Source organism: Oratosquilla oratoria, chromosome 20 (assembly GCF_046742065.1).
Source record: "Oratosquilla oratoria isolate Oo_2021 chromosome 20, ASM4674206v1, whole genome shotgun sequence".
NCBI lineage: Eukaryota > Metazoa > Arthropoda > Malacostraca > Stomatopoda > Squillidae > Oratosquilla > Oratosquilla oratoria.
This window is the reverse complement of record NC_134796.1, coordinates 44,678,243-44,695,742: the sequence shown is the minus strand read 5'-3', so window position 1 is coordinate 44,695,742 and position 17,500 is coordinate 44,678,243. Positions and strand designations below refer to the sequence as shown.

General features: G+C 42.1%; 1 protein-coding gene across 2 annotated transcripts in view; it reads right to left on the bottom strand.

Moving 5' to 3' along the window:
• Positions 1-17,500, bottom strand: part of LOC143036526 (gamma-aminobutyric acid receptor alpha-like) — a 297,723-nt gene that overhangs the window by 206,478 nt on the left and 73,745 nt on the right. For both annotated transcript variants that reach the window (XM_076203989.1, XM_076203990.1), the window contains exon 2: positions 2,843-3,398. The gene's annotated coding sequence lies outside the window, so the exon portion shown is untranslated. The remainder of the gene's footprint in view (positions 1-2,842; positions 3,399-17,500) is intronic.

Sequence of the window (17,500 nt, the reverse complement as noted above, 5' to 3'; positions counted from 1 at the left end):
ACACACACACACACACACACACACACACACACACACACACACACACGAGTTTAAATCTATGTGTTATTATGTGTAGGTATGATAACAATTGCAGGAGAGGAGACGGCACCCAACAAGCGTTGCTCCTTTCCTGTATACTAAAATCAGGTAAACACACACACGCACACATACACACACACACACACACACACACACACACACACACACACACACACACACACACACACGACTCGATGGCGAAGTTGGTAGAGTTCCCGGCAGCCACTATGGCTGTCTGGGTTCGAATCCCGCCCAGCACTGTAATAACTTCAGTATCGCTGCGCTGCGAGTCGTTACTCCAACTCTCATGGGCGGGGAGTTGGGTGTGTGTGTGCATGTGAGGTCACAGCATTACCCATCCCATGGTCTTGGATCACGTGTTGGACTCGTGATCGACAGCTACTAGCTCCCAGAAGAGAGCTCAGATCTCATAATATGACCGATCTATGAGTAACGCTGTGACCTCACGCGCACACACACCCCCAACTCCCCGCCCACGGGAGCTGGAATAACGATTCGCAGCGCAGCGATACTGAAATTATTTCAGCCCTGGGCGGGATTCGAACCCGGACCACTGTAGTGGCAGCCGGAAACTCTACCACAGCGACATCGAATGTGTGTGTGTGTGTGTGTGTGTGTGTGTGTGTGTGTGTGTGTGTGTGTGTGTGTGTGTGTACGTGTGTGTGTGTGTGTGTGTGTGTGTGTACGTGTGTGTGTGTGTACGTGTGTGTGTGTGTGTGTGTAAGTGTGTAATTGTGTGTGTGTGTGTGTGTGTGCGTGTGTACGTGTGTGTGTGTGTGTGTGTGTGTGTACGTGTGTGTGTGTGTGTATGTATGTGTGTGTGTACGTGTGTGTACGTGTGTGTGTGTGTGTGTGTGTATGTGTGTGTACGTGTGTGTACGTGTGTGTGTGTGTGTGTGTGTGTGTGTGTGTGTGTGTGTGTGTGTGTGTGTGTGTGAATATATATTTATATGTAGGCTATATATATATATATGTGTACATGTGTGCGTATACTATATATATGCATATATATATATATATATATATAATATATATATATATATATATATATATATACAAGTATAGATATAAATATATATGTATCTCTAAGATGCAATTGGGAATTTAAGAGAGGCAGAGAGAAAAACTGTAAATGTGTTTGAGACGAATTGTCTAAGAAGTATGGTAGGGGATACTAGATTGGATAGAGGGAAAAACAGGTGAGGAGGGGAGCGGGAGTGGAAAATGAGATTGGGATCTTTTGGATACATGGAAAGAATGAGTGTTGAATTATTAGTAAAAGAGGTGTGCAAGGCAGAGGTGGAGCAAGTGAACTTGAGGAGACAACAGAGGATGAGGTGGATGGATGGTATGAAAGGGGTGTTAAGCATATGGGTAATGCCTGTTGAGCAAGGAAGAGAGAAGGCAGGAGATAAGAATGAATGGAGAGTGACTGTATATAGATGAGACTGTTATGCAAGGAAGTGAGTGGCGGGGAATTGGGTGCTAGGGGATAATTATGTGTGTATGATATTTCAGAAGCAGTCCGAAGGTACTTCTCCCAGTCTTCTCTTTTTCTGCATGAGGGGACGGAGAGAAGAGGAGTCGCCGATTAAGTGAAGCAACCTTGTGGTGGATGTGCTGTGTCTTGCTATCATGATAATGAGAGGGGAGAAAGGGTGATGGATGAGAGTGGAATAAGTGGGAGTAAGTACGTGCCTTTGACATGGCTACTTCCCGTATAAAGGGGAAAAAGTTCTTGGTATAAAGACATATGTATACATGTGTATATATGCATACATATGTCTATATGCACACACACACACACACACACATATATATATATATATATATATATATATATATATATATATATATATATATACACCGGAAAAGACCAGCTAAAGTATTCGTATCGTTAGTGAAAAGGGAGGGAAAGAGATGCCTTGGACAAGGGTGGGGGAGAGGGGGAGAAGGTGAAGGAAGTTTGGGGAAGAGAGGTGGGGGGGGGGCCTAATCCATTCTAGGCCACCTTGTTTTGCGAATAAAGGTTTGTTGGATGGAAATATTGGTAGTAACGGAGATTATAGTGGTTATAGTGATGATGGTGATTATAGTGATGATGGTGATTATAGTGATGATGGTGATTATAGTGATGATGGTGATTATAGTGATGATGACTAGTGATTATAGTGAAGAAGAAAAAAAAGAAGAAAAAGAACAAGAAAAATCAGAAGAAAAAGACGAAAAAGAAAAAGAAAAAGAAAAAGAAAAAAGAAATAGAAGACAAAGAAGAAAAAAGAAAAAAGAAAAAGACAAAGAAGAAGAAAAAGAAGAAAAAGAAAAAGAAGAAAGAAGAAAAAGAAAGAAGAAAAAAGAAAAAGACAAAGAAGAAAAAGAAAAGAAGAAAAAGAAAAAGAAGAAAAAGAAGAAAGAAGAAAAAAGAAAAAAGAAGAAAAAGAAAAAGAAGAAGAAGAAGAAGAAGAAGATGAAGAAGAAGAAGTCGTCGTCGTCAGGTAGAGGAGTAGGTCAAGCAAGAGGCTGGAGAAAGAGAGGGAGGGAGGGAGTGGGAGGGACGGAGGAAGGGAGAGGGGATGGAGTAGGAAGAAGATGAAGAAGAATGAAGAGGATGGCCATGAAAGAGTGTCTTGGCCGAGGACATCGATATGCAAATCAATGGCTTTCCAGTAGCCACGACGCTGTCGTGACCCTCAAAAAATAAAACAAAAGAAAATAAAATAAAACGTGATTTCGTATCGTGGGGTTAATCCAAGTAAATAAAGAAACACAGACTTCTACTCACCATAGAAGAGAAGAGGAGGAGGAGGAGGTGGAAGAGGAGGAGGAGGAAGCTCTGGATGAGAGTAAAGAGAGGAAGAGTCACTGGGAGTCTTGCGATGAAATGTGCTTCAAGAAACTTTTTTTTTTCTTCTTTTTTTTAATCGATTTTGTGTCACTGATACAAGTACTACATTTTTCTTTTTTTGTCACATTCTTCCTTTTTTGGGTTTGAACTTACTTTGATTTTTTTTATATTTTCCTATATTTAACTTTTTCTTCTAAACTTAGTAACTGTGACACTATTCTTATGGCCTCCGGAGTGTTATAGTTTTCCTTTCTTGTCGCGTTACAAAGGACCAAAAACCACTTTTGTTACGTTATGTCACATTTTCCGCACGTGCGGGACGTTTGTTCTTTGCGCGCGTCTACGGACTCGGCCAGTGGGTTCGAGTTTATTCAGCGAACCAAAACCCCAGAATTACTTCCTTCAATGTCGATCCTTCCCTTTCCACCTCAGAGTTCCTCATCCTCTGTCGCTCTTCTCGGTTGCATGTAATCATATCGCGAAGTCGCGTGAACTGAAAAGAATAGGAAAAATAATATTATGCTAAAAATAGAGCCTCAGTGAATGTTTTAAGATGTAAAGGCCAAATTTTTATCTTGTTAACACAAGTCTCGTGTTTGATTTGTGTGTGTGTGTGTGCTTGAGAGAGAGAGAGAGAGAGGGGGAAGACATAGAAAGAGAGAGGGGGTAGGGGGAGACAAAGATAGGAGAAATAAAAAGTGAGAGAGAGAGAGAGGGGGGAGACAGAAAGAGAAAGAGAAGGAGGAGGGAGAGACGAAGAGATAGAAAGAGAGAAAGAGAGAGAGACAGATACAGATAGAGAGAGGGGAGGGGAAGACAGAGAGAAAGAGAGAGAGAGAGAGGGGGGGGAAGACAGAAAGAGAAAGAAAGAGAGGGAGGAGGGAGAGACAAAGAGATAGAAAGAGAGAAAGAGAGACAGATAGAGATAGAGATAGAGAGAGAGAGGAAGACAGAGAGAGAGAGAAAGAGAGGGGGGACGGAGAGACAAAGAGATAGAGATAGATAGATAGATAGAGAGAGAGAGAGAGGGGGGGCAGAAAGAGAAAGAAAGAGAGGGGGAGGGGGAGACAGAGATAGAAAGAGAAAGAGAGAAATGGGAGAGAAAGAGGTAGAGGAGAAAGAGAGAGGGAGAGAGAGAGAAAGTGAGAGGGAGAGAGAGAGAAAGAGAGAGGGAGAGAGAGAGTGGGGTAGGGGAGAGGGGGAGAGGGAGAGGGGGGAGGGAGGGAGAGAGGGAGGGAGAGAGGGAGGGAGGGAGAGAGGGAGGGAGAGAGGGAGGAAGGGGAGGGAGAGAGAGAGAGAGAGAGAGAGAGAGAGAGAGAGAGAGAGAGAGAGAGAGAGAGAGAGAGAGAGAGGGGGAGAGAGAGAGGGAGAGAGAGAGAGAGGGAGGGGGGGGGCGGGGGGGAGAGAGGAGGGGAGAGAGAGAGAGAGAGAGGGAGAGAGAGAAAAGGGGAGGGGGAGAGAGACAAAGAGAGAGAGCAGAGGAAAAGACAAAGAGAGAAAGAGACCATGTGTTGATCTCGTGATCGACAGCTATCATCCTTCCAAGAGTTCAGGGCCCAGGTGTGTGTCTTCGGGCAGTTTAGGCACTGAATGCCGTTCCCTCCCAAGGCAGAGGCTCTTTGGTCAGGGTCGTTCTTGTACTTCGAAAACACCTTCCTCAGAGTCGTTCTTGTACTTCGAAAACACATTCCTCAGAGTCGTTCTTGTACTTCGGCAACGCCTTCCTCAGAGTCGTGCCCTGTGTTGCTCAGCCCAACCGATTCTTGTCGTTTTCGTGAAAATTGAGGGTTTCCATGAAGCAATATTGCCCGCCCGCCCCCCCCCCCTTTCCACAAGGTGGTCATTCTTTAGTCTTGGGTGAAATTTATTTCCAGCCCTCCCACATTGATCGAAGTGTCCCACCGTGCACAAATTTGTTATATTTTACTTTTTCATTTTGTACCTCGTGTCCTTACTTTCCTAAATTCGAAGTTTCTTGGCGCTTTTATATATTTCGTGTTCGTTAATGATAGCCAATCAATGACGGTACCATTCTGATAATTACTGACGTTCGAGGCTACAAAAAATGATAGAAAAAATTAAACGAATAAATAAAAATTAGATAAACATATAAGTAGATAAATAAGCTGTTTAATAAATGAATATATAATCAAATATATAAAATAATAAACACAGATTTAAATAAAATCAACCAGCCAACCAATCAAATCAATCAAATCAATCAATCAAATCAATCAATCAATCAATCCACATTGTGTTCGTGAGCGAGATGGTAGTCCGAGAGCTGGAGGAGGAGGAGGAGGAGGAGGAGGAGAAGGTTGAGTCCCACGGCAGGTTTTCTTGTTCGCGTAAAAATAACTTCGGGTTCAAGGAAGATATCCTTGCTCTCGCTCACTCACTATCTCTCTCTCTCTCTCTCACTCACTGTCTCTCTCTCTCTCATTCTCTCTTTTCTATTTCTTCTCTCTCTCTCTCTCATTCTCTCTTTTCTCTTTCTCTCTCTTCTCTGGTCAGGGTCGATCCGGTTCTCCGGCGGATCACGATAAGACTCTTCGGGAAGGAAGGAAATGAACCTCCCAAGGCATCCTGTGGCCACGGACTGGGCTCCCTCTTCCTCCTCCTCCTCTTTCTTTTCCTCCACACCCTCCTCTTCCTCCATCCCCTCCTCTTACTCCTCCTCCTCCACTTCCTCCTCTTTCTCTTCCTCCACACCCTCCTCTTCCTCCATCCCCTCCTCTTACTCCTCCTCCTCCACTTCCTCTTCCCCTCCTTCTTCTTCCTTTCCCTCCCCCTCCTACTATTTCTCCTCCTCCTCTTCCTCATCTTCCTCTTCCTTCTCCTTCTCTTACTTTTCTTCCTTTTCCTTCTCCTTCTCCTCTTCCTCCTCCTCTTCTTCCTCTTCCTCCTCCTCCCCTTCCTCTTCCTTTTCTTCCTCCTCCTCCACTTCCTCTTCCCCTCTTCCATTCCCTCTTCTTCCTTTCCCTCCTCCTCCTACTATTCCTCCTCTTCCTCTTTCTCCTCCTCTTCTTTCTCCTACTTTTCCTCCTACTCTTCCTTCTCCTCCTCTACCTTCTCTTCCTTTTCCTCCTCTTCCTTCTCTTCCTTTTCCTCCTCCTCCTCCTCCTTTTCCTCTTCCTCCCCTCCTCCTCCTCTTTTTTCCTCCTCTTTCTCCTACTCTTCTTCCTCTCCACTTCCCCCTCTTCCTCCTCTTCCTGCTGCTCCTCCTCTTCCTCCTCCTCCTCGCCTACCAACAAGGACCCTTTCCTCCCCCTTAGGGGGTGGAAGTACTCCTTCGTGTTTACCACGTACGGACCACATCGTTCATCTCAGTGGCACACACACACACACACACACACACACACGCGCACGCACACACTTTTTCCTGGGAAGGGGGTTAGGGGGCCGTCGCGATGAATTTCCGAAAAAAATCGAAATATTCGAAAAAATTCCCTGTCATCCAGTGGCCTTTGGCAAGCCAGTCCTGAAATATTTCAGCGAAATACCAAAAAAGAAAAAAGGAGTTATGACTATTTTTCTGACCTCCCCCACCTTCCCAGTACACCTTCGCTGCACATATGTTCGACTAAGTTATTTCATCGCAATAAAAATGGCACAAATGCGATGTATTTTGTTATTCACTAATATAGACTAGCTGGAAACTTGTCCTACACGGGGATAGCACTTCGCACTCGTGAGTAAACTGAGAGAATTATTGTGAGTAGGCGGAGAAAGCGAATTGTCGCTCCTTGGAGAACTTTTATTTACTTTTATTTGAAGCTATAATCATTTCAAGAATGCCTAAACATTCGAAGAAGAAACGTGCGTTTCATGAAAGCTAAGAAACTGAATCAAATTATTGAGAAAGAGTGTACTTCTGCCTCGGTTATTACTGGAGATGACTCATAGCAGTGCTGCTGCGCGCGCCCGGGCTTGGTTACGCTGATCGCGCATTATCGCACTCCTCTACCCCTCCATATCCTCTTTTCTCAAATGACGTCACCGCAAACATCGAGCATGCGTGACGTACCATCACGTGCCTCTTCAAATGAAACGCTCCGAGTGCTTTTCGTCACAAGAGCGACTGTCATTGATCATAACTTTGGAAGGACACATAATCTTCTTTCTCACTTGGTTGGAGTCAATCCCATCATTACAAAAGCACTTGAGGAACAAGACAAAGACACAGAACGGAAAGGGACACCAAAGACCAGAAAGAGGAAGAGAAAACTATCGTTCAGCTCCGATTTCCAGCCGGGAGCTTTCTAGTAAGCGAACCTGGCGACAATGAGGGAGGTGGTGCCTCCTGAAACCCTCGCCTTCTGAGCTGCTAATACCTCGTAAAAGGGGGGACCAGGTACCAGCTACACTTTATAATAACATGTGAATGACATAGAATGCATGAAGATTATCGCAGAAAAAAAAATCTAAATGAAATATATAAAAAAAATGCAGGGAAATGTATTTTGAACTTCAAAGCTCAATATCTCAAAACTACCCTTTTCTCTACATTTTTTCTATCTCCTCCGTAACTACTTGGCCGATTTTAATGGGGTTTGGATCATTTGAAAACTGAATCAATTTTCAAATTTTTTATCGTAGAGTTTTTCACTTTTTGTGATAGAAGTCGATATATTGTATTTAAAAAAAATATGACACTTGAAAAAAAAAAAAATTCTTTCTCCTAAACTAAGAGAAAATTCCAAAAACTGTACGATGATTTTTTAGGTATTGCTATAGAGCATTTCTGGTATTTTTTCAGCATGCTCAGTCAATAGATAAATGAAGAGATAAAAAGTTTGTAATTGGTCAAAAAACGTTTTTTTATTAATAACTTCATTGTTTTTTCAACCAAATGATATGAAAATTGGTGGTGAACATTTCAGTATATGTATATATAACATATTAAAAATTCGCGAAATTCCGATCGTAATTGACGAAGTTCGTTTTCGAGCGCGACGGCCCCCTAAGCTAATCTGGGTTTACCTCTTCATTAACGAGCGACACTTCGAGGCTTTCCTATTGGCTGGCGCCGGGATATTTCGCACAATCTCGCCGCCGGTGACCCACTCCCTCCTACCTTCAGCACTGGAGGAAAGGAAGGTCATGGGGAGGGGAGGGGGAGGGGGAAGCAGGAAGTGGCAGGAGGCTGGAAGGGAAGGAGAGAGTTGGAGGGGAGGGAGAGGGGGAGGAGAGGGAGAGAAGGCGGGAAAAGGGAGTGGTTGGGGAGGGAGGATGCGGGAGGGTGATGGGGAGGGGAGAGGGAGGGAGGATGCGGAAGGGTGATGGGGAGGGGGAGGTAGGGGACGGCGGGGAGGGGAAGGGGAGGGGAGGGGAGGGAGAGGGGGAGGGGGGAGGAAGGGAAGTGGAAGGGGGAAAGGGGAAGGGGGACGGAGGAGGGGGAGAGGGAGTGGGAAGGGAGGGGGAGGGTGCTTGCTCGTTGTTCTGCTTGTAAGAAAGGATAGAGAGAAATAAAGAGAGAGGGAGTGAGAGAATTTATCCTAGGTAACGAGAAATTATTTATCAACCGGTGAGAGTGACCTTTTCGGTTTCTGGAGCATCCTTAAGATGGATAATACTAATGTTTTTTATACCAAACTCTAAGATTAATGTCATCTGTAAAGAAGAAATGTACCGTTAACTACGATGAATTAGCGCTGTCGCCAAGGGCTGAATGTATCCCTGGATCATTTTCTCAGTCAACCTACTATAAGAGGCTGGTAGAGAAATAGGTAGAAAGTGGGGAAGACGGTGAGGGTTGTATCTTTATGGTTTGGGTGTTTGTAAACAGTACAGTTCGTAGGCGAGGGATTGCATAAGTTCGCTCTCCGCTTTCAGTTATAAAAATGGCCGGAGGCCTGATACCCAATTATGACGTGTACATGTTTTGCTGACCTGTAAACCAATTAAGTTATGCAGAGATTCGATATTTCCTAAGTAAACTATATTGCATACAGACTTATAACAACGAATCTGATTGGAGGAAGGGTGGAGAAAATTCAATTGTTTCACGATTTTAAGATCACGTCCTTTGGGGAGGATCTTAAATAAGATCATTGGACTAAAGAAATCATTACGTCACTGCAAAACTTACCTAGGACCTAAAATTCGTATTCTCGACGGGAGCCCCTTGGTGTACCTAAGAGAATCACGTTGCAGAATTTGTGAAGAAAATCAAGAAAAAATATCCACCGTTTAATTCCCCCACCCCCTATACACAAAATAATACTAAAAGAAAATATGTGATGTGCTATATCCTATACCAAGTGAAATTAACAGTCTAGAACTAGACTAAGTCAGATGATCTAAGTCATAGGGCCTAGCGACTAAAACTGTGAGTGAAAGGAAGGTAGAAAGTGAAGAGGGCGTGCGAAACTACGTCTACTTCCTTATTGATAAGTTATAGACCCTAGAGCGATTCCACCAATCTGTTTAATTCAGTTCTATTCTCTGTTCCCGGAGAATAACGATTCCTGTTACCTGCATCAATGACATCGATTTTTTATAAAAAAAAAAAAAAAAATCTTATACATTCAGGATTGCGGTAATATCTAATACTCTTATTTGGTCGTCATACACTTCTTGCTTGGTTCTGTTTGTCCTCATATAAACCTTTAAATGGTGTGAAAAAGAACGATATTCTTATTTTTATGCAGGAGTGAAAAAGATGATTCCTTCCCATAATATAGCCTTCCCCCTCAGTAACAACACTGGCTGGTTGGACACGTACCAAACACTGTTGCAATAAAAGTCTAGGGAACTGGTTTGTCATGTTGCACAAATAATCCTATTGAAATCATCCTCAACTCCTTTCGGAAACACATGTTCAAGATCAAAACTTGCCTTACCACTCCTTGGTCGTTGCCATAACCCTTTTCTTGTGTTTTGCTTCAAATTAGAGATAGCTAGCTGAAGTAGTTGTGCCTTTAATGTTGTCTGATCAAGTTTCTACATTGATTTTCAGCTGTGTCACGAATGTATTCTCCAAAACTAACATTCTATCTTAGCACTCTTCAAGAAAAACTAAATATATGGAACACTATAAAGTTATGGATGTCATTGCTGAACAAAACCTTTCTTTGTAATTGTAAATGTTATAAACAAGATGCATTGCAAATGTAATTGTAAAATGACGTCTTCCTCTCATCACTTTACAGACATTCACCCCGATACTCCGGCGTCAGTATTTCTGTTCATTCACATTTCTTCCCACCCCATCAGTTACCCTATCTTAGAAATAGCTATCTATAGAACAAAGCCTTTTTCTCCTTTATAAGAGAGATAGCCAAATCAAAAGGCACGCACCTATTCCTAACCATCACACTCCCCTCCACCACCCTTTCCCCCCTCTCGTCTTAGCTCCTCGTGGATGAATGGTCATCCCTGTCTGCTGCCCACTGCCCTGGATCAGTAGCAATGCAGCAAGGCACAGTACATCCACAGCAAGGCACTACATTTAATCAGCGACTCCCCTCCCTCGCTCCTAGCCCCCTTCATGCGGAAAATACAGAAGACTGGGGAAAATCTCTTCGAACTACGTCTTAGAAATAGTGGCGATTTTTTTTTTTTTCAAAATAGATGAAAAAATGTAGGTTGTCCTTCATTCTCTAAACGAAGACCTTGGTTCCTTTATTACCTCACACAGAGCGTCCGGTCTTTTGACTCTTAGCCCGCTTTTCCTCAGAAGAAAACCGGTCTGCACTGGTTTTATACACGATAAAGGCGCCTTGGACTTTTTTTTTATTTTTTCGTCTCATCTTGAAGTCAAAATTTTGTTCTGCCCTCCGTTCAGGCTCCAAACGGCAGTTGCTTGGTACAGTTATCATCCAGTGATGATCTTTTATGGCTCAAAGATAATCATCAAACAATTGTCTGGAGTATCAATTCTTTGTTTCTGAATAGGGCTTTGCTTCGGGCTGCAAAATACGAGGCTGATCATTTTAACCCATTAAACTCCGATGACAAGATTCCTTGTCATTTGGTCAAATAAAACAAAAAATCATAAAACACCAAAATGTTTGATCAAAACACCAGAAAAATTATGACGTCAGTCCTCGCGCGATGCGAGTACTGACGTCATATTTTTCTGGTGTTTGATCAAACATTTTGGTGTTTTATGATTTTTTGTTTTATTTGACCAAATGACAAGGAATCTTGTCATCGGAGTTTAATGGGTTAACCGAATCTACAACCAATGCGTTGACCCGAATAAGATGTCAGTTATGATGGGGATCACCCGCCTTTGGCTGTGGTAGGAAGCTAATAATCACACAAAGCATAATGTACATTTACTGAAATAACTTCAGTCGTTATCTGTATGACGGCTGTGGCCAATCTACACACTACTTGTGGCATTTGTCAACTTAAGAACATATAAATGAAGGAGACTTCTAGAGAGCATTAGATTTACACTAGGTAGTTCCATTTCCAATACCAATTGCCGTCCCTAACCATAAAGCTATCTAATCTTCTCTTAAAACCACAAATTGTTTCAAAGCTCACTACAAGGTTACTATGTCTATTCTACTCGTTAACTGTTATTGGCAAACCAGTTCTTGCCTATTCCTTCTCAAATCTTGTAGTTTCGTAGTGAAAGCTCGAGGAAGACAGAAACACGGCCTCCAGCGTTTGGGAACTTTGGCACCCCAACCCTGGTACCTCGCAACACTATCCACTACTACAACACACCATGTGCACGCGTATATGAATAATCATAGTCTTGAATCACATGCTGGATTCATGATCGACAGGTGGATGAGAGCTCATAGCTCACACCGTCCGATCTATTGGTTGTAGTGAAGGGACGGGAAGCTACGGACAGAAGGAAAGAGGATTGTGTTCTTTTCCTTTATTCGGATGGATCAGAACTGAACTGTGTGTGTGTGTGTGTGCGTGTGTGTGTGTGTGTGTGTGTGTGTGTGTGTGTGTGTGTGTGTGCCTGTCCCCGTGTGACGTGTGTAAAAGGAGGAAAGATATTAAAGAGGGGAGAGAGGGGGGAAAGAGGCAAATATTATTTAATTTTATATATATATATATGATATTATATATATATTTCATATATATTACATTAAATTAATTTAAATATTTTTAAAATTTATTTAATATATATATATTTACAGGTACTGCATGGTCATCTTAACAACCACAATAACTTTTACATTTTAATTCCTTGCAAACACGATCGAGACAAACAGGAGTGTACCTTGATAAATATGCTCCCATTAAGATACACTAGTCTTAATTGTATTTGCAAAGAATTAAAATAAAGTAATTGGAGTTGATAAGCTGAATACTGTCACACACACACACACACACACACACACACACACACACACACACACCCCCCCCCCCCCCCCCCCCCCCCCCCCCCCCCCCCCCCCCCCCCCCCCCCCCCCCCCCCCCCCCCCCCCCCCCCCCCCCCCCCCCCCCCCCCCCCCCCCCCCCCCCACACACACACATATATATATATATATATATATATATATATATATATATATATATATATATATATATATATATATATATATATATATATGTGTGTGTGTTTGTGTGTGTGTGTGTGTGTTGTGTAGTGTGTTGGTGTGGTTTGTGTGTGTGTGTGTATGATGTGTGTGTATGTATTTGTGTGTGTGTGTATTTGTGTGTGTGTTTTGGTGTGTTGAGTGTGTGTGTGTGTGTGTGTGTGTAACGTGAGTGTTTGTCGTGTGTGTTTCGGCTTGTGTGGTTGTGTGTGTATTTGTGTGTGTGTGTGTATTTGGAGATGTGTGTGTTATTTAGTGTGTGTGTGTAGTGTATTTGTGATGTGTGTGTGTGTGTGTGTTTTTCCACATGTTGTTGTGTATTTGTGTTGATGTGTGTGTTTTGTGTGTGTGTGTGTGTGTGTATTTGTGCGTGTGGATGATGGTGTGTGTGTATGTGCTGTGTGTGTATTTGTATGCGTGTGATGTGTGTGTGTGTAGTGTGTGTGTGTGTGTGTGGCAGGAAGCTGATGTGTGTGTCGGGGGGGTCGGTTGCGGGGGGGCCGGGGGGGGGGGGGGGGGGGGGGAGCGGCGGCGTAGATTTGTGTGTGTGTGTATTGTAGTTTTCCATATCGTAGTGTTGCAATATGGGTTAGTTACATAATAGCTATCTATCACGGCCAACCACCTCCACGACGCCCCAGCATTACGAGTGCTCTGCCCCACCCACTCCCCTCCTTCACCCCAATCCAAGCCCGGAACGAGCCATCGGCCCACAGAAACAAACCACTTGAGAGAACTACCCCCACAGAATTATACATCTGGAAAGGTGACAATTAGGACACCCCTACCTCTCCTCCTCATATGCGTCTTCGCAGCTTCTCTAGTGATAGCCCATCGAGAATGGTCCCAGGTGCAATCTTCTCACCCATGGGACAGGTAATGGTTATTCGAGACATGATCACGGTCCAAATGGGGATAGACATTACAAAGTCACACACAGACCTAAAGTCAATACGTAAACATCAAACCATTTCTATACCAGCTTTAAACACCCGTCCCACAATAAACTCTTCAGAATCAAGAGACCGCATGTTCTATTCAATCACCGACAAACTAAACACAATACTCCAACTCTCTACAATTGAACGGGGAGACATGATGACAAATTATGACACAGAACGCCACCATGCATTTTTCAGACAAAAGAGATGATTCATGAACTTCATGGGTTCCTTTTCTAAGTCCCTATCCGGCGTTGCCACAGAAGATGACAAACATACAACAGTGCATCGACAAAATGACCTCCAGACTCAATAAGATGGGAAAAATGGTCCTACTGAACTCTCAAAATTCACAACACTTAGTAGACCAAATTAACATTCTATTAGACCGTTTCTCACAACTTCACGAATACTCTCTCGCTCAGTCTTCCCGACTACATGACCTAAAAATGTTCACATACTACACAGACGAAATCAATTGAATAAGCAAATACAGAAACATGGTTAGACACTATTACCATGTGTTTATGCTCGATCTCATCGACGCAGCCAACAATAAGGCCACCCCAAACCTCCTCCCCTTAGGTAAACTAAAGACTGCACTCTCCATCACCTTAAGAAATCTCCACCTAAAAAGCATCTTTCCCCCCGAACGACTACAAAGGTATTACTCCCGCACTGAAACAACGCTAGGTACAAAGGCAATCTATGCACATATCCCTCTCGACCCACGAAAGAGATTCATAGGTTGGAATATAATCCCGTCCCCATATATCTACAAAAATTCGACTATTACCCTCGATGTTCAACCACCACCATTATTAAATATGAAGACGGCCAATGATACTCCTACACCTCCCCTGAGCTCACTTTATGTAAATCAGCTGTTGCTAAATTCCATGTTTACCCCGCCTATCTTTTCAGTTTTCATCACACTATAGAACCTTCTTGTATTAATCAAATCATAAAACTAAACGCCAGCACACTAGAGAGCTGCCAGTACTAAAAGGTCAACCCTAATAAGACCCTTCGCGTACACATTAACACGAAATATTTCCTATTCTTCCCACGAACCACACTCGTTTCAGTAATCTGTGAAGACAATCCCTCAATTTGGCAGAAATCAATCCGTGGACCCGCCTCGATCCCCAACTCATGCCAAATATATTTTGACTACACAAAATTCCACCCCAACCACCACAACATTCTTCATTACAATCTCGGCTCCACCCTCGACCCTATCGTACCCCTCCCAACACCCCTAACACCACCCAAACCTCTATCCCTTTCATTAAACCAACAAGATGTAGCCTGGCTAACATCACCCAATCAGACATAATGGACACACTACAATTCTCCACACCCACACTCCCATCAATCGCTATATCCCTCAGTTCCTTTGCCCTACCGGTCCTGCTCCTCCTCATTTGTAGACTAGTATATATCTGCGCAATACAACGCATTGGATAAGACCATAGCTTCCCAAATACATTGTATCCCTAGAATTAAGTCTCACCAATGTGTATTTTATCAATTGTAAACTATATTAGAACTGCCGCTACAAGCTCGCTGCCAATCCGACGAGCCTTTAGGAAATATATCTCACCAAGAGATGTTAGAATCTTTCATCCCTTGACCTTATTACCACCCCAAAAGTGTTAACTCACAGAAAAGAGTACCCTTTTCCATCAGTGACAGTAGACAAAGTACAACTCCCAGAAAAAATGTGTCTAATCCCATCTACTCAGGAGTGAACTGACACATATTTCAAAAGGGCTCCCTGATAATGAGTGGAAATGAAAATATGAGTAGCGGCGTAGTAGAGAGAAGTGGTTACTGATTTTAATGAAAACTGGAGTTGGTCACTCCATTCTAATAACTATCATCCCTTGATCAAATGAGCATGTCATGATACCTACTTGACTACGCCCCATAAATTTTTTTACTATTCCCCCCTCAACTCCTCCTAAGGCTCACAACAGGTATCGTGTCATACTTCTAATATATATGTATTTTAGACAATACCCTCACTGCTTTTCATTCCAGGTGACAGGAATCACCTCTCGCGGGGAGGAAGGTATTATGTAACTAACCCATATTGCAACACTACTATGTGAAAACTTCAATAAAAATACGACTACCGAACACAATCCACGCCCTAAGGCAAGCAACCATCAATACGAGTATGATCAGCCAATGAACATATACTCCAAACACAATCTACGCCATACGGTCCTATATAAACCTGAACTCTAAATGAAGGACTCTAGTAATAACTTCAAAAGAGGGTCTAACTATAGTTTATATTGTAACTATGTAAACATTCTATTTGTAACAATCAATTGAAATGATGTAACTGTTAACTGCCCTTCCTGAAAACTGATTTCAGCAATTAGATGGCTTATGAACAGAGACCGGACCCAGTAGAGCGAGTTAATAGGTGATAATGGGTCCCGGACGATCTACGCCATGTAGCGACTGTGCCAAACATAGAGAAAGGGTACCGACTAGTTTCCTTGGCCATTACCTTGCTAATTCAATTACCCTCACGGATGAGATCTATGAACTCGTATATGGCCCGATCTAATGTTGTGGTTTACACACTCACACACACACACCACAACATATGTATATTGTGTATATGTATATATGTGTGTTATATATATATGTTTTATATATATATTTTTATGTATTTATATATTATATATTTATATATTTATTTATATTCATTTTTTTATATATAGTATTTATATTTATATAATTTCATTATATATATATTGATTATTTTTATATATATTTATATATATATTTACATATATATTATTATATATATATTTATTATATATATACTATATATATATATATATATATTTATATACATATATATATATATATATATATATGCATTCAACGCACAACTTCTTGTCATTAGATTTGCCGGTTCGCAATGCACCAATGCTGAAATTTTCAGTCGTGGGTGGGGCTCAAACTCGGTTCGTTGATTTAGTGGTCGGGCATGGTACCACCACATTTACAGTATAATGCGCGTGTCTCGCCATGCTTTATACAAGAAAATGCCGACATTTTTTGTTTTATTTGCATTCATACATAGACACAGTTTAACATATAACTATATTTACTCACTGAGAGTTTGTTTCTCTAGGCATCATCCTTCTTTTGTGCTGGGTTCTTGGAAGTGGACTCTGAATAAATATCACTTACATCTAAAAGTGAGGTGAAACAACCACGATATATCCAACGCCGTTCAAGCTCAACTTGTCGTTTCCTATTCTTTCCTTCTCTTTTTTTTTCTCTCCTTTCCATCTTTTCTTTATTTTTTGTTTATTTGTTTTTCTTTGTTTCTTTCATTATCTTTCTTCCCTCCTTTGTTCCCTCCTCCCTTTATTTTTCCCTCTTTCCTTACTTCCTTTCATACTTTTTCTTTCCTCCTTCCTTTCTTTTTCCCTCCTCTTCCTTTCTATGTCATTTTCCTTTACTTTCTTATTTTCTACATTTTTTCTTCTTTCTTTCTTTTCCCTCTTTCGTTACAACCATGTACCACAGCACCACGTCATCTTCCTACGTCCACACCAACGACGACTTAGCCAAAGCTTCACTATGGCTCAGTGGTTGCTCAGGCAGACATTCTTTCTCCATTCTGCCTTCCTTCCTTCCTCCCTTCCTTCCCTCCTTCCTAGCTTGCTTGCTTGCTTGTTACTTCTTTCCTTCCTTCTATCCATCCTTCCTTCCATCATTCTTTTTTTTACATTTTTATTCTTCTTGAAGTCCATCTCCTAGCCTTCACTCCGTCCGCGTGCTGGGCGATTTTTTTTTTTTCTTTTGTAAGGCGTATCCTTCCTGTGTGGATTTTTTTTTTTTTTCCTGGGGTTTTTTTTTTTTTTTTTTATTTTTTTTTTTTTTTTTTTTTTTTTTTTATATTTTTAATCTGCAGTGCAGAGTGGCGGCCAGAACTCCTGAAATAGATGTTGTTTTGCATCTTTACAAGGGGGTAAGACTATCAGCCCCCACTCCCTCCTCCCTCCCCAGCCCGAGTTTCAACCTTTTCTCTGATGAAACAGAGCGGAATAATGAGTTTTGTTTGGGATCTTCCTTTGTTTTCTTATGGTACACTGGGA